Consider the following 18120-nt stretch of genomic DNA (forward strand, 5'->3'; position numbering starts at 1 on the left):
GGAGTCCATTCCAATTCTCTACTTTGAGATAATCCGTGGAGGCCCCCTGTAATGTTTTCCATTTCACAGAGCTCTCTAGCTTTCCTGGCCCATGTCTGTTCCGAGGGGAGGCGTTTGGCCTTCCAGCTTATTGTGAGGCAGACCCTGGCAGCCAGCAATAGGAATCAAGTCATGTGCGGGACTTTCTGCAGACTCCCTTCGTCGTCCTCCAGACCAAAAAGCACCAGCCTTAGGTCGAGGGACCAAGGAACCCCCTCTATGCTCCTTATCCATGCCAGAAACTTGCTCCAGTAAGTCTGGGTTTTCGGGCAGGACCACCACATGTGCCAATAATCTGCAGAACTCCCGCACTCCCTACAACATAGAGGGCTTGTCCGGTCGTACATTTTGGAGAGTCTCAGTGGATCGTACTGCCACCTATGCAACAGCTTGATACCATGCAGTTTATATTGCGCTGATGTTGATGTTTTTTGTGCTGCCATACACATCCTTCCCCAGAGCTGCTCAGTCATTACTGGCCCGGGTCCTTCTCCCATCTATTCTTAAGGCCCTCAAGGTTGTTTATCTTTTCTGCAATCAATGCACTGTAAATACGTGCAGCGAGTCCTTTGCTTGAATAGGCCTTGTTGAGTATTCGTTGAAAGGCAGGGAGATTTTTTTGCAGCTTATCTTTCCATATCTGAGCGGATAGGACTCCTTTTAGTTGGAGGAACATAAAGACGTTCAGAGGGAACTGTTGGAGTGCCGCTTCTAACTCCTGGATCGTTATGCATCCCCCCCTTTTACAAGTTGCCCCATTCTTTCTAGGGCACCCACATACCATTCCTGGTATCTGCTCGGGTTATGTATTTTGTCTCTGACTGGTGGGGCCCAGATGCAACTCAACGGGGATGGCCAAGTTGTCAGACCTCTCATTTCCCTTAAATTCCACCAGATCTTCATGAGGGGGCCCATTGCCACATGATTTAGCACGCTTTTGGGAAAGGCTTTCTCCGGCGCCCATAGCCATTCGCCAAGGGACACAGGCCTAAGTCTATAGTACAACATTTTTAACAATGAGAGCCTGAGACTAGTATTTTTATATTTTCCAATTAAATAGAGGAATCCTGAGAACAAAATGCAGGAGTGGTGAAATGGGTAGTTAGTTTAGATAGCAGTGTGCACTGTGGAAGTTGCAAGGCTCCTTCCATTGCTAGGAGGTGGAGCTTGGGCCTTGTTATGAAACGTTCCACAGAAGAGATAGCTTTGATGACCAGCAGGAGCCCATTACAGTGGAGTGAGGCAAGTAGGGAAAAGGCTCGAAAACAGAAACAGGCGGAGAGTTTGAGAGGAAGAGTATTTGAAATGCATTCAATGTGCTAGTAGGGAAAATCCCATGGATGGATTTATAGACGAGTAGCAGGAATTTGAAAAAAAGAGAGATTTTGCATGGCAAGCCATTCAGCCTGGTGTCGGTAGGTAGAGGTAGGAGCTGGATTTGATGAAAAGGGTGTTCTCTACTAGGCTGAGGGTTGCTGTCGGAAGCAGGAAGAAAAATGACTTCTGTCTTTGAAGTATTTAACATGAGGCAGCATAGAGCCAACAAGTGGAAAACAGAGGTTATGCATTGTAAGAGCATATGGGTTAGGAGGGGAGGAGAAGAATATCTAATTATCACTAGCAAAGAGGTGACAGTTAAAGCCAAAGGAGGAAATGAGTTTGCAGAGGGAGAATGTGTATAGAGTGAAGGCAAGAGGGCCTACGACTGATCCTTGAAGAACACCAGAGGAAAGGGGTTTTGGGGAGGGTGTGCTGGAGACCAATAGGATGGAGAAACAGGGGTGTGAGAGATAGGAGGACACTGTTAGAAACCCGAAGGTGTCTCACCCGCTAGTCCCCAGGGATCTGCCATCCAGGTGGCCAGGACATGGCCATCGGTTTTGGATACAGTTCCTAGGGGTGGACCAGTGCAGGAGGATCACCTGGATGAGGGATCTTCGGGGAGTGGATGAGGGACACCGGATGGTGAGGCGAGGTATCCCTTTCCCTATAACACCTTTTCCCCATCCTACCAGGTAGGATACCAAGGAACTCAACCCCCACCCCCTTTCCCAACACAAACACTTTCTCACGGACAGCTCACCGTGAGCGACAACGGACTAACACCAGAGTCGAATACCTGACATGTCCCAATACAATGGTCAGGCAAGGTCAGGCAATTACTGATCATTATACACACCTGACTTCCATCACACTTCCCCACACGGATAAAAGACCGAGCACTGAAGGACACTCTGAGCGAGGCAAAGCACACGAGGAAACAGCAGTTCAAGATGGCTGGTTAATACAAGGGGAAAGGTGGAGAGACCAGAGAAGGTTGCAAGGAGGGAAGTGCCCTTGACCTTTAAGGACCATTAACTTCATGAACCTTGGGAAGTAAGAAACCTAAGATCAGGAACCAAAGCTGATCAAACCTCCACGGTGTGTCGGAGGTACCCAGAGCTCTCCCGCGTCGATAACCAAGGCGGGGAGGAGCGATTGCCACTGTGCTACTGTCCTTGGCTCCAACAACAAAGAAGCGTCAGTAAAGGCAGCACAGCCGGTGAGTCAGAGAGCTTGATAACAAACCAGCCTATGTTTTGCACTAAGGTTGCAAGCGGCAACATTGTGTGAAGAAATCTTAAGAGAACAGTGTGTGAGACGTATGTGACGAGCAACGCGAACATAATTGGAAACCAAAGGAGTGACTGAACTTTGGGAGGCCAAGAAAAGATACCGTAGACAGAGTGGTCCGGCGCCACATGGGTGCTCCTTCGAAAGTCTTTGTTAGATATCCAACTGAAGCTATGTGTGCGAAAAGGGAATCTTGATCGAAGTAGTCCTGCAACGGGTACACATTCAAAAGCCTTCAAAGGTTTAATATACATTGCAATTGGTCCGAGCCCGGCTGAGGGAGATTAATTGTGTAACCAAAAAGGATCTGAGCCTGGCTGAGGGGGATCCGAGGTGTACTGCGAGTCACCCGAGAAAGAATATTCTCGGAACATTGTAATAATGGAATCTGAGCCCGGAAAAGTGGGATCCAATGTTGAACCTTTTGAAATGGATCCCAGCCCGGCTGAGGGGGATCCAGTGAGAACACTCAAAATTGAATATTTGTAAAAAGGAAATAACTTTTGCATCTTGTTTTTGTACATCAGGCTTTCTGAAGCAAGGGACTTTTAAGAAGTAAAGAGACTTGGACACAGAAGGTCCTGATGCTGGTAACGGAACTGTATCCTCGTGCCGCAGAAGCAAGAGTGTGTGCTTTTCTCGAGTGAACCGCCTTGTCCCGTGCTGAAAATGTGGGGAAGGGAGGCCAATGACAGAACATCCTGACATATCATTTTATGAACACTTCTTTCTTTTTCATGAATACTAACCCGCACTAGTTTAATAAACTGTTAATTAGTGGTAAGGATTGGCAATAGCTTTTTTAGTATAGGACCTTTTATGTTGACAAGACTCCACTAGGACTGCATTATTATTATTTGATGGTCATAGCTTGCTCCCATCTGTAGATTTAGGTTTAGATAGGAGTTTATCACACCCTTGAGAAATTTCAATAAACACCCTTGAACTGTAGTCACTTGTGTCAGTCTTACTGTTGATACCATGCCTTCCTTACAACGACCAGTCGAGTACAGCGTCCTTGATATCAAGGAGGAAAATAATTTGAAGGGTGGAGGGATGAGCAACATTGTCAAAGGCAGCTTAAAGTCCAGAACAATGAGAATAGAGCAGAGATGAAAGAGATGGGCAGTGGTAAGATTATTGGTGATGTGGGTGAGCGCAGTCTTGGTAGAGCGTTTCATCAAGTAAGTGCACGTCCAGATAGGTGATTTTGATGTTGAAGACAGCATTCTCAAGGATTTTAGAGTGGTACTGAAGGAAAGGGACAGGATTATATAATTAGAGGTTGTTGTGGCCAACAGTTGGTTTCTTTATGAGAAGTATTACTGTAGCTGTTTTGGAGCAGGCTCGGAAGATGCCAGTCGAGAGTTAGATCAAAAAAGGCTGGGAAGTCAGCTGAGGCGATGGGTGAACTTTCCTTAACAATTTGCGGTGCAAAGGGGTCAATTGGAGTATAGGATGAGTTGGCAGAGTGAAGGATGGGTAGAACTTTAGTGGGAGAGGTGGGAAAGAAGTGAGATAGAGAGGACAGAGTTAAGATGAGTGGAGGGGAGAATAAAAGAGGGCTCAGAAAGATAGAAGGGTGGACCATGTGTCCCATTAATTTGGTGAATTTAGTGGAGAAGTAGGAGGAACATCATCAGCAGAGAGAGAGAGAGAGAGAGGAGGAAATTGCTGGTTCCTATGAGTGGAAACATGGCCTGGAGGATCATTAATGGATTGCAAGGTTGTGCACTTAAGGAAACAAGAGTAGTGTGGAAAGGCAGATTTGGAAATTTAGAGAGCTGGGGTGAGGGTCAGTAGAGAGTACTTGGAAGCAACGAGAAGAATGGGCGAGTGGTATTTGCGACAATGGCATAAGCAGCGACGCATTGTTGTCCTCAGAAACTGGAAGGCTGGAAAGATCCATGGTGGAGGATGGGGGTGCAGTAGCAGGCAGGATACTGATCATTGAAGAGGGTAGACAGTACATAATTGAACTTGGTAAAGCAGAGTTTGGTGGAGTGAGCAAGTGGAGGAGAGAGAAATGGACTCTTGCTTGAATTTATGTGTGGTCAAAGATGAGAGCAGGGGATAGGAGGGTGTAGGAGGAATAGGGGGAATGAAGTTTATAAGAATGTGATCAGAGGGGGAGGGGTAAATTGTAGGAGCAGAGGAGACCATGGCGTAGGATTGGAGTATGAGATTCAGAGAGTTGCCTTTGGTTATGTAGGTTGACTAGTGAGCTGTCATAAAGAGTGGAGTCATGTGGGAGATGTGGGGCCTTTGCCATATTGGAGACAAGGAGCGAGGTCTTAGATCGAGAAATGCTCAGAGGAGGAGTGAGTAAAATCAGAGAGGGAAACAGGTGCTGATGGTGTCATTACTGATCATGAGACCTGCATTTTTTTTTGGAGGGATGTAGGGAGTAAAGAACAAGTCACTGTGAAGCACTTCCAGGATAGTGGTGTCATGGGCGGGAATCCATGTTTCGGTGATTACCATCACTAAGAGTTTGGGGTGATGGGACTCAAAATGATTAATGTGAAAAGGTTTTGTTGGAAAGGGATTGTGCATTCCAGAGACCCATGGTAAGGTCAATAGAAAACAGAAGTAGAGGAGGTAGTTCCTAGAGTAGATGAAGGGAAGCGTGTAGGTTAAATGGATTTGGTGGAATGGGAGCGAGAGGAGCCTCCTCAGTTCTGTGGCAGGTGAACGAAGAATAGGAATTGTGGCGAACCAGAAGAAGGACTCGCACGATTGTGACTGATGATTCAAGGGTGTTATTCAAAATAAACAGATCCAAATGCCTTACTTGCCCTAGTTATATGAGGGAAGTTCCCTACCTAGCAGAACAAAAAATAAGGATGCAGGTTAGAGTCCAAAATAAAGTCCTATAACCCAAATCCTATTAAACTATCTGGCCCTATCACATTAGAAAATACCTGACTAAAATGAAAAGGGGACACTTTGTACACTAGCCTCACCAAGGTTTCTGTATGGCCCAGTTTAGACTTGACTTGTTCTTAGTCTTCAAATGACCTTTTTCACAGCAGGGTATTCTTCCCAGCCTCACTACTAGGTTAAGGATTTCAGTCTCTCCTTTATTAACGAAAACTGTTTCTTGAAGCAAACAATCCCATTCCTCGAGGTTTGCTGAGAAAATAAAACATTTCTGACTTTTCTTCCTTTGAAGCACTAAGACTCCCCAATGTTCCACAATCCCCAGACCACTTGCATTCTTTTGCACAAAGGATTTAAAATATATATTGTGGTGTGGTGGAGTAGGGTGTCGGACAAAGGGGTGGCATGTTTCAACAAAGTTCTATTTAAGAAATAAAGAAAAGACCCTACCTCTCCCTATCTCTAAACTGTTATCCCTTCCTAAACAAATATCAACTCGGGTGCTCGTCCTCAGGGTGTTTGTCCAAATAAAAAAGTGTCTGTCCTCTGTCCATAAACCTACTCTAGCCCCACCAGTAATCTACAAAAGGGTTCAGTATACAAATGAATATAGTACCAGGAGAATGAGTCCCTTCTCCTGGTGAACGGGCTCAGTCTTGATCTCTTTTCCAACAATCCTTTGCTTTAGTTTCTGATTCAACAAAAAGAGTATGGACAGGCGAATGACTCCCTTCTCCTGGCCCACCTAACCTTGCACAGCCTTGAGTCCTGGCTTAGGATAGTCTTTTGCAATAGTCCTCAAAAGTTTCTTCACTTCTTCCCAGGGGCTCCTGAAAGCTTGCTTTGCAGTTCCAGCAATTCCTCCCTGTCTTATGACACTATGAAGATTACTTACAGGCAGCTCTTGTTGTCTAGTATCCGCTGGACTCTTACTTGGATTACCACTGTGACAAGGGAGATTCCTCCCGATGCACTCTTGGATCTTTGGATTTCACTACCGAGATGAGGGAGTACTCTCAAGACTCTTTGACACTGGGTTCTCTCTGTATCACTGCTGTGACGAGGGAGCTTACTCTCGAGGCTCCCTTGATTCTCGGTTCTCTGTGTATCGCTACTGTGACAAGGGAGATTACTCCTGAAGCTTGGTTTACCCTCAGTTCTCTGGGTGCCACTGCTGTGACAAGGGAGATCACTCCTGAGGATCACTTGGAGCTGCCCCCAAACCCCTGCCGCATCTCCCACCACTGCAGTTAACTGTTACGTGTCAGGACAGAGTCACAGGTTCTTCCTGGGGTGCTGGGATGACTTGCATTGCTTTAGCGCTTCTTGCTTCCTTCACCCCACTCCCTGCTTCGTCCTTGTGGCTGCACAGAGACTTGGGCCACACGGCTCCCGCACAGTTACAGAACCACACCGCCCACCTCAATGAGGTCATACCACCGCTGGCTTCTTTCCCACTCATCCACTGGTCAGGAGGTTGGCTTCCTCTGCAGCACTCCGCCAACCATTCTTGGATATCTCCGCCACTGGGGATCAGTGTTCTTGCAGCTTTGTGTCCCCAGGTTCAAACATCCCGGGGTGGGTTGGATTCATGCCGGCTGCTCTCTATTTGCCAGTCCTTTCTCAAACTTTACTCCCTGTGGCTGGATCCTCCTCAGCTTAAAGTCAAAGTCCTTCTTTACTGCTGTTAAGATAATTGTTGTGCCTCCTTGAGGCCAATTCTTCTCAGTCCTATGGTAAGGCAACCTGTTATTACTCTACGTGTTTCTTTGGCTTTTCTTCATCTCAATCATATTAATTTGTGGATCAAAGGCAAAAGAGACATTGCCATAACAGACAGTAGTGTTTTCAGGGATTTCTGATGAGGACTTGGTCCCAAAGGAAAAGGGGTCAGGTAGTTCCTTTACGGAACAGGAGTCCTTATCCCCATGAGGGGAATCTCTCACTGTGAGGTCCCACTTTCCACCACCCCTAAGGGGGCTACTGGGTAGCAGCTTCACCTTCCTAGCCTCCGCTGGGGAGAAGTGGCAAGATCCTATGAATCGTCACAATATGAATAGGGTGGTGGTCCACTCTGGGTTGTTCAAAGTTCGACTCTGGCTTTCTTGGCCTTACTTCAAAAGTCTTTTTATTCCTTTTCTTCCCCCTTTCGAGGGTATTTGTTCACTCTGGTTTCTCAGGCTACAAGAACCTAGCTAGCTTCCCAGCCATTATTCACAGTGTTGCTACATCTCTCATTCCCCGTTTCATAGGGTTTTTACTCTCTTTTTTAGCAGGCTCCCGTAACGTGAATAGCTTTTCCAGCGTGTTTTCACAGTATTTGTCTTACTCTCACTTCCCTTTTCATAGCGAGTTCTCAAGCTCGTGTTGCTTAGAACACCAATCCGTAGGCATTCCGTTAGGGTCTTCTTCCTCCGCGTTGCTTCCACTGGCTCTGCAGCCCAACGTGGCTCTGCCCCTGCATGATGTCAATACTGTGGAGGCTCGCCTCTGCGTAACATTTCACCTGCCGCCGTAGGAGTTCCCTCCTGCGTTACAATCCGTCCTCTTTGCATGCACGTCACAGGGACAGCTGAAACAGTTGGCCTCATTACGGGTCCGGCGGTAACCCTGCTGGTGCTAGTGGCAAATTTGCTGCCTGACCCGTAAGGAATTACCTGCACCTGACTTCCCAGTGCCACCGGGCTATTCCACGTCCGGCAGCCGGGAAGTCAGGCGCTGGTAATTTCGTTAGTCCCCATTCCCATAGAGTCCTAAAGGACTCTATGGGAATCGGGACTCGGAGCACTGGCATCATTGTTAACGGTGCCGGTGCTCCCGTGAAAACTCTGCGGGCGGGTGCCGTCCTGCCAGGCAGGTCTGACAGAGTTGTAGTGTGCCGGTCTGGAAACAACGGTGCCGGTAATCTTACCGGCATCGTTCATTCCGGACCAGCACACTTATAATGAGGCCCAGTGTCTTTCTTTGTTGCCCAGGACATTCAGGCTGTATTCAGCATTGCCTGCAGCCATGAGGTAAAGAAGGACTCTTGTGAAATCCAGTTGTTGTGGGAGATCTAAAAGTCTTTTCCATATCCATGTATGCAGACATAGTGGTTTGGGTTGGGATTTCCATTTTGGAATGGGAGTCCTTGTTCCCAAGAGGGAAGTCACACCCAGTGAGGGCCCACTTGCATAGACCACTAGGGAGTGTTTGGCAAGGCGGGCTCAACTCCCTAGCCTCAAAGGGGAGGCTGCCCTCTGGGGAGAAGAGATGACTTGTCCAGAGTTGACACATACTATTAGAATGGATTTCTAAACTCTGCTTTGGTAAACCAATGTTTAGGAGGCCACCCTTGTTAGTGAAACGGGGAACACTTAAGTGAAGTTAACCAGAATAATGCAGGGTAGCTTGGAGAGCAGCCAAGGTTAAGTCTCATGAGTAGTGGCGGGGTGATCTGAGGTCTTGGATGAGCACCCACAGTAGGACAACAGGAATTACCCTTAGACAGTAGTACATCAAAAATATACCATTTATTAGGCCCAGAACAAACACAAGTGAATAATGGAAAACACAGTAATATCACTGCCAAAGCACACACTAATTAAAAGCCCAGTGTAATGCAGCTGAAGGCTGTGCTCCACTGGAGAAAGTCAGGACAGGAGGCTGAAACAAAAGCAAAAGGTTTGGGGTGTCCACCAATATGGAGGTAAAATAGCAGTAAGTGAAATTTTACCTAACACATACCTCTCCCGTTAAATTAGAGGCTCCCCCTTGGTTAGGATGTTGTAAACTACTTAAAAAATACATGTTGCCTAGTTTTTTTCACTTTCTATGTTTGACCTGGAAACAAAATTGTTGTAGATCAAAAAACCATCTCGACTTGGGCGTTGGAACTCTTTTCTCAGACTCATCCATGTTAGTGGAGAATGGTCAGTCACAAGCCAGAATCTTCTTCCGGTGAGGTAATACCATGAGTATAGGATTGCCCCACTTGATGGCCAGGGCTTCAAGTTTCACTGTCGCATATGTCTGTTCTATGGGAATAATTTCAGGCTGATATATAGGACTGGATGTTCCAAGCTGTCATGTTCTTGTGATAATGCAGCTCCTATTCCGACTTAGAGGCGTCTGTCTGCAGGATGAATTCGCTGTTGAAAACAGGCATTTTTAGCACAGGCTCTTGGCATAGGATTTGTTTGAGGGCTTCAAAACTTTGTTGGTCTTCACTCTCCCAGACAAGCTTTTGTAGATGGTAATTCTTGGAATTGTCAGTAGGATTGGCAGCCAAGGTGGAATACTTGGGTATGAACCTTTTATAGTAGCCAGCCAATCCAAGGAAAGCGCAAAGTTCCCTTTTGGTCTTTGGTATAGGTACTGCTTGTACCGCTTTGACCTTTTCTGACTGCAGTCTAATCAATCTGTTTCCAACAAAATAAACCATATACTTTACAGCTGACTGGGCCAGATGGCATTTCTTTGGGTTAGCTGTCAAATCTGCTCTTCAGAGAGCTCTTGCGATCACATAAAGATGGTGCATATGTTTGGGCCAGGTTTTACTATGTCATCCAAATAAGCTCTGGAGAAGCTACAATAAGGTCCATCAATCTTTGGAATGTGGCAGGAGCACCATGCAACCAAAAAGGCAGCACCTTGAGGGGTAGAATAGACTGTTTTTTCCCTATCCGTGCGATTTAGAGGCACCTGCCAATAGCCTTTGGTTAAGTCTAGCATGGAGATATACTTTGATAACCCTAGCTTTTCGATAAGCTTTTCAATTCGAGGCCTAGGGTAGTCGTCAAAGACAGAGATAGAACTTAGCTTTCTAAATTCTACACAATGGCCCTCATTACAACTCTGGCGGTAGCCGTGCCATTAAAAACGGCACGGCTGCCGCCGGAGTTGCATTTTTTTCTGGCACCCGTGAATGGGCAAGAACCTGATCCTTTGAGCAACTCCTAAAACCACCTACCACAGCCACATATATGGGCAGTCTGCTACAAGGAACAATGTGGTATCTTTACATTTGACTGAAGGCAATGCTACAAGAAACCAATATGAAAAAGGAGATGTCTTTTTAATGAGAGACGTGGATTTAGCTGGGATGAGTCGAAGAAGGAGAGTATTGTACGCAGGGGAATTCCCCTGACATCCTCACGCCTGCTGGAGGTGAAGCCTCCGAGACAGGATGCAAAGCCCACGCCTTTTCGAAGGGACTAACAACTCCAGTGCATAATGCTCGAGTCCTGGCGTATGCAACAGCGAAGAAATCATTGTGAAGAGGAAGAGAGGAACTGCATACCCGGTGGTCTTCAGCGTGGTGGGGAGGATGCCCGAACAACACAAATGCAGAGACCACGATTGCTGGAAGTGTGAACAGCGTCCTGTCGCCAGTGCCCGTGTACATGAGAAGTCGAAAACAGGATGTCGGCAAGAATGAGGAGTGAGAAGCCAGATACCGAAGAGAGTCGCCCGAGCGAGAGACGGACGATACAACCTACCCCTGGATACAGAGAGGTGCCGGGGAAACAGGGAGATGCAGGATGCCGCCAGGGCATCATTATATGTATGAAGAAACTCCTTGCAGTCCTAAAGACGAACCATTATACCTAAGACTGTATAACTTGAATGGTGAAAATCAGAGAAAGCAAGTAACGAATAACCCGGTCGAGGAAGACTGATTTTATATTAATAGAAAAACTTGTCCCAGTTCTGAAGACGAGTTGTCCCTAGAAAGATCAGTTAACAAGAGATGTGAAAAACCTATGAAAGAGGGTTCTAACCATCTCGGCTGGGGAACAAACAGAGACTAGAAACAAGTCCACTGGGAAGAAGAGAAGTTACCCTATTCCTTCAGTGTTGAAGACTGGAGAAATCCCAACACAGAGTCATGAAATGAGAGACAGGAAATAAGATTGTCAAGTGAACAAGACAAAAGAGGAGACAACCTCAGAAAGAGAATCCAAGACAAGAAATGCATAAAAAGGGATCAAGACAAACCCAAATTAGGAAAGTCTGAATTAAAAGACTGTTAAGAGTCTGCAAGTTTAGGCAAGATTGTGAGAATGCTGAAGGAAAGATATTACAAGTATAATAACACAGAAAGCACAAAACCTCAGAGTATTTTGGAAGAGCTACAAGAGTTGATCAAAGAGAATATCCGAGAAGATTATGCTGAGAAATATCAATATCAACTATAAACTTGTATATAAAGAGACTATCAGAAGAGAAGAACATTCTCTTGGACTATTTAATTTAGTTATATATCGTGCTATGATTAGGCAGAGTTAGTTTGGATGGACGACATGTTTACTTTGGACTTCCTGACAACTGACAAGCACCTTAAATTCCTTTAGATAGGCAGGGTATTCCCCCTAGCAACAGGGAAAGGCAAGCTGTATTTCTAGAATTTCATTAAAGATAATTCTGAATGTCCTCAATGTGTCCGACTCCTTCTTCCAACCCGTCACACCTTACAGTAGCTTATCGCTCCAGAAGTGAATAGGTCCTTCTTGCTGATGGTAACACTTGGACACCTGTCACTTGTGCATTTTGCTGTGAGGAAAACTGAAGATGTTCTCAAAGTGAGAGCATAGAAATTATGGGTGCAAACATTCAAAGCAGTAGGCGTGTGTATTTGAGGCTGGGAAATGACACTCACATGTCCTGGGAGAAACATATTTTTATGCAGCATAGGTGGAAGTAAAGAGAAGTCATAGCTGAGGGGCATCAGAATTGAGAATGAAATAAATGAAAAAGAGGGAAAACTGTCAAAAACATCTGCCCGCGCTGAAAGTCGTTGAAGTCCAGACATTGCAAACAAAAGGACTACTGACTAAAACAGATGAATGGAGCTTTGTGGGCAAGGTGAAAGGAAAGGTTCTTTCTCCATTTAACTAAAGTTCTTTTCAAACACTCTCTGGGTATTCTTCTGCGTTGCTCACAGTCTCTGGATGTAGTGGGATCTGGCACCGACAAGAGGTTGATTGCTGGCTCTTTCCACAGCCGGTAGTCTGGAACCTCTTGCAACATCATTTGTGGCTTTGCACTATAGCTTCTCTTGAGCGTTGGGTACCTGTGGATAATGCTTCTGACGAAAAGTCAGAATTTGAACCACCACAGTTAGAACGTCACTGATCTAAGTGATATACACCAGGAGGGAGGCTGAGCTCCAGGGTTTGACTGGCTGATTGGTAAACTTTACTTTCAAAGGGCCTTATGTAGATGGGCCTTCTGGCCCCCCCAAATCTACTCCTTGCCGGAAGATTGTCTCTACCCTAGATTCCCATGGGTCCTTAACCACAGCCTCAAACATTTTACTGTGAGCTTGCTCGTCCTCCTAGCAATTGTAGATTTGAGCGGTAGGTTTGAGCTAAGAGTGTCCTCTTCATGCCTTCTTCCAAGCTTCACGACAGCAATTGGTCCTTTCTGTTGCCACCTCCTCACGTCTTAATACTGTTTCCCAGCTTCTCCTTTTGCCACCATCTCTCCGTCAAGTCTTACTCTGTCCTCTTGTTCCTCTGCTCCTCCTTAAACCACCAGCATCTCAGTTCTTACTCCTTGCCCCTCGCCTGTGCATCTCCTCACACCATCAACTCTTCGTCTCTGCTCCTGCTTTTTTGCTCCTCCTTTTACCACCACCTCCTTAGATATTACTCCATTTACTGCTCCTCTGTCATCACCACCTCTTCCCCAGATCTTACACCCTGCTCCAGCCCTACTGCTCCTCCAGTCTCTTTCTTCTCCAAGCGCAGCAAACTTGCGTGTCTGTTTCGCCATACACCCGCACCTCTGCACTAATGGATCCTCCGTGCATATTCCCTGCTTCTCTCCTACTGGGCCTGGCTCCCCATGAGGTTTTGCAGCTCTGTGCAATTTGTTTCACTACTACGGAATTGGCAGCTTTCAAACCTGTGTTGTACTACAGGTGACTAACTGAGGAGGACAGTGTTTGCTCATTCTGCAGACACCAGCATAAAAAACGGATCCGCTAAATTGGAGTTTAATCAATGTCTTGGGCATGTGCGCAAGCACTAAGGCTCCCTGATGGTCTTCAGCACTCAGCACCATTGCGGCAGCGGCATCTATGGTGAACCGAATTTGATATGCAACTCTGTTCTGCTGACCTACTGCCCAAGGAAAATCACATTTTACAGGATTAGAACGAAGAATGTTTCTACACCGCAGGGCATGTATTCAAAACCCTGCAGAGTATGCATCCTCGCTACCACTTACTAGTGTAAGGAAGGCATGGTATCAACAGTAAGACAGAAACAAGTGACCAAAAGGGTGTGATAAACGCCTGTCTAATCCTAAATCTACAGATGGGAGAAAGCTACGACCATCACATAATAATAATGCAGTTCTAGTGGAGTCTCGGCAAAATAAAAGGGCCTATGCTAAAAAAAACAAAATACATTGCCAATCCTTACCGCTAAATACACATAGTGTGGGATAGTGTTCATGAAAAAGAAGAACAAGTTACTTACCGATGGTAACGTTCTTTCAACTGTATGTTCCTCTCACGCATTCCTCATTTTATGATATTTCCATATCCAACTTCAGCTGCTTTGGAACTTTTTTCCAGCAGAGGGCGCTGCGTGTCAATGCCTGTCCACTCGATGTCCCTCTGAGGCCTCCGTCTTGATGTCGACATCATCGATGGTATAAAGTGTGTGCAGCGACCGCTGGCTTCAGTTCCGTTTTTAACATGTATAGGATAATCTACACCCGACAGTCCTACTAAAAGAGCGAAGGCTGTAATCACATGGAAAATCCTACTGCGGGACAGGTTGGGAGGGGCGAGGGGTGCGTGGGAGGAACATCAAGTCGAAAGAACATTACCATGGGTAAATTACTTGTTCTTCGAATGGATTGTGTCCTCCCATGTATTCCTCTTCTTATGATAACCTCCCAAAGCACTGTATGTATTCCTGTAGGAGGGAGTCAGTAGTTTCAGACTCATGATAATTTAGGAGTTCCTTTATAGGTCCGTGTGCACAGAATGTAGCACTGCCTTTCCAAATAAACCTTCCGGGCTTGAGGAGGAGTTCAGATTATAGTGTTTGGTAAAAGTGTGCACGGATGACCATTTGGCTGCCGTACCACACAAATATCTTTAATTGGGACACCCTTCTGTAATGCAGAGGAGGTAGCCATGCCCCTGGTCAAATGCGCTCCAAGACCCTCCAGAGGATCCTTTGCTGCTAATCTGTAGCATTCAGATATTCCTAAAATGATCCATCTTGATAAAGTTTGTTTCGAAATTACCACACCCAACTTGTGGCCTGTGTAGCCGTAAAAAATGTGGTCATCGTGTCTTAGTTTAGACATCCGGGAGGTGTAGAAACCCAGTGTATGCATTGGATAAAGCCTGTGTAACGTCTCCTCTTCCTTTCCTGGACGAGGAGTTGGATAGAATGAAGGTAAAACTATTTTCTGAGTTAAATGGAACTCAGACACAATTTTAGGTAAGAAGGTAGGTTTAACCTTAAGGTCCTTATAGAAGATTGTATAAAGAGAGAGAGAGAGAGAGAGAGAGAGAGAGAGAAAGAGAGAGAAAGAGAGAGAGAGAGAGAGAGAGAGAGAGAGAGAGAGAGAGAGAGAGAGAGAGAGAGAGAGAGAGAGAGAGAAGGTCCTCTCTTTGTGGAAGACATATTGGAGGGCAGGTGGACATGTCCAGAAGGTCCAGGTACCACGTCCTCCTAGCCCAATCTGGAGAAATTAGATTAGGATCATAGATTTCCTGAATGATGATGCGAGGAATAACAGGGATTGGAGGAAACACGTACAGGAGTGGAAACGCCCGGTTCTCTATGAACGCATCCCCTAGAGCTCCTCTTAGTGGAAATTCTCTTGAGCAGTACCGCTCGCACTTCCAGTTGACACCGGTTGCAAACGGATCCACTTGAGGGGTTCCCAAAAGGGTGAAGGTCTCTTAAAGGACTTCCTGAGCTAGTTCCCACTCGTGTGTGACTGTGCTCTGCCTTCTCAGAGCGTCCGCCACCGTATTCTTCACTCCGGCTAGGTGAACTGCCGATAGGGAGATTCCTTCTTGAATTGCCCAGTATCAGACCTGCATTTCCTCTCTGAGCATTGGTAGGGACCCTACACCTCCTCTCTTGTTGAGGTAGTACATGGCCACTGTGTTGTCCGTCATTATCAGCACAGAAAACAAAGACCTCAGGTGAAAAGACTGTGAAAACATGTATCTACTTTTTCTTTTAGCAGATAAACCAGCTCCTTTCAAAGAAACAACTCTTCTATATATCCTACTCAACAATTTTATTAAATCAATTTTGTTTTTCTTTAAAAAAACAAAAAAACATGTGACCACTTGTATCATGTATATAAACAGTAAAACAGCAACCCATTCTATTCTGAGATACATAGAGGCGGGTTTTCGCATGTGACAAACATATTCAACTTATTCACAATAATTTCATAAGAAGACTTCTTTTGAAGAAACCTTTTAAGGGGCACTTAGAATAACCAAATAGCATAACACTATCATTTCTGTTGGATTAGTGTAAAAGGGATTAGGATGGTTTACAATCTTTCCTAACTTCCCTATGTTTGCTCTTCTTCTGTTTGATAATGGTCAGATGTAGTACAGTGTTGGCTATCAATATTATATGTTGTCAATGAGATAAAGAAAACAACTTGATCAATGCTTCCTTTCACGTCGACATATGTTTCGGCCTATCTAGCACATCTTGCCGCATCTCAAGTGCAGTCAGACAGTTTGTTATTTAGGCCATCTTCAAGACAAAGCAATTTTTCAAGGAATTCAATTCATCCCCCATTTGGTGAATCTTCAATTTCGATCTGGTGTTCAAACCATTAAATTAGGGATGTTGAGAAATACAGACTTTGACCGCTATGCATTCATGGTCTAATAGTCAGGCGCCCATGGCTACCTTGCATTTGGAATCCATTGGTTATTGCTGCAATTGGATGCCACTAAATTCTTTGTGGCTGGAGTCAGATGTCTAATTTTCTACACTAGTCACACGATATTAACGTTGGATCAGGCAATTATAGTTATTAGAGGAGCTCTGGTCATGGATGCTGTCTTGCACAATTCCAACCCTGGTGTTGCGCCGTAATTTTGCCAGGGAAAAACCTGCATTATCAGGACATTCTTTCCCCGCACATAGGGGCTTCAGCGCTAGCCTGATTGCCCTCAGCTACAGAAGGTTGATATGTAGTTTGGACTCCGATGGAGACCAACAACCTCTGATTGTCAGATCATTGGTATGTGCTCCTCACCCTTTGAGTGAAGCATCCGTTACTACCTTTATCTCCGGCCATGGCTACCACAAGGTTCTCCTTTCAGAATGTTGCCCTCGCAGACCCACCACAGGAGATCCTGTGCGACCTTGCTTGGAACCTGAAGGAGATCTGACATTCTGCCTGAGAATTGAGATCATTGAGTCCTGAGAGCCCACTGGAGAGATTTAATTCTCAGGTGCGCCTCTGGCACCAGAAGAATGCAGCATGCCATGAGGCCAAGCGACCTCAGAAACTCAAAGGCCGGGAGATGCTGGGCACTTTGGAATTTGGTGACCATCTGCAGAATGTCTTGAGCCCTCACTACAGGTGGTGAGGCTTTTCCCGTGGATGCATCTAGGACTGCTCCAATGAATTGGAGCCTTTGAGATGGTATCATGTGGGACCTCTTGAAGTTGAGGGAGAAGCCCAGTCTGTGGAGAGAATGAAAGGTGTAGCTGAGATGTTCCAGGGCCTGTTTGGTGGAACTGGTACTGATCAGACAATCGTCCAGGTAGGGGTAGACGTGAATTCCCCCCTCTCCTGAGAGTCGCTGCCACCACCACCATCAGCTTGGTGAAAACCCTCGGGCTGAGGTCAGCCTAAATGGCAGAACTCGAAACTGATAATGAGAACCGGCAACAGCGAACCCCAGGTACTGTCTGTGCTTGTGATGGATTGGCACATGAAAGTAAGTATCCTGAAGGTCCAATGATACTATCCAGTCCTGAAGCTGGAGGGTCTGAAGGATCTGAGAAAGGCTAACCATTGTGAACTTGTCCTACCTGAGGAATTTAATTCTCTTAAGTCCAAAATGGGTTTCAATCCTCTGTCCTTCTTGGGAATTAGAAAGTATGGGGAGTAACAACCCTTGTTCCTCTCCGCTACAGGTACTGGTTCTATAGCACCTTTCTCTAGCAGGTTCAAGATTTCGTGCATAAGGCGGGTATCTGGGACTTTGAAAGAACTATTCCCCGGTGGATGACTCTGAGGCTTTTTTTAGAAAGGGAAGGCATTAACCCTTGGCTATTGTTTCCAATGCCCATGCATCCGAAGTAATGCCTTGCCATTCTTTCAGATGCAGTGAGAGTACGCCTCCCACCGTGGTCTTGTGAACTAAGGCCTCAGAGAGGTTAAATAGCCACTGCCAGGGAGGTCTTAGTACCACTTCCCCGTCTACCACAGGAGTATCTTTTTTGACCTCTTTGACTGGACAGTCCTCTCCCCCTTCCAACTGAGGAATAAAAGCGAAAGGACCTATCCCGCCAAGGTGTTCCGGTGGGGCGGTTTTGTGGCTGTCTAATAACAGCATCAAGGGATTTTTCTGCTGCTTTG

General features: G+C 45.9%; 1 protein-coding gene across 4 annotated transcripts in view; it reads right to left on the minus strand.

Moving 5' to 3' along the window:
- The window catches only part of PARP6 (poly(ADP-ribose) polymerase family member 6), a 628157-nt gene that overhangs the window by 456556 nt on the left and 153481 nt on the right, over positions 1–18120 (minus strand). The gene's annotated exons all lie outside the window — the stretch shown is intronic.

The sequence above is a fragment of the Ambystoma mexicanum genome, chromosome 11, assembly GCF_040938575.1.
Source record: "Ambystoma mexicanum isolate Mex_15411 chromosome 11, UKY_AmexF1_1, whole genome shotgun sequence".
NCBI lineage: Eukaryota > Metazoa > Chordata > Amphibia > Caudata > Ambystomatidae > Ambystoma > Ambystoma mexicanum.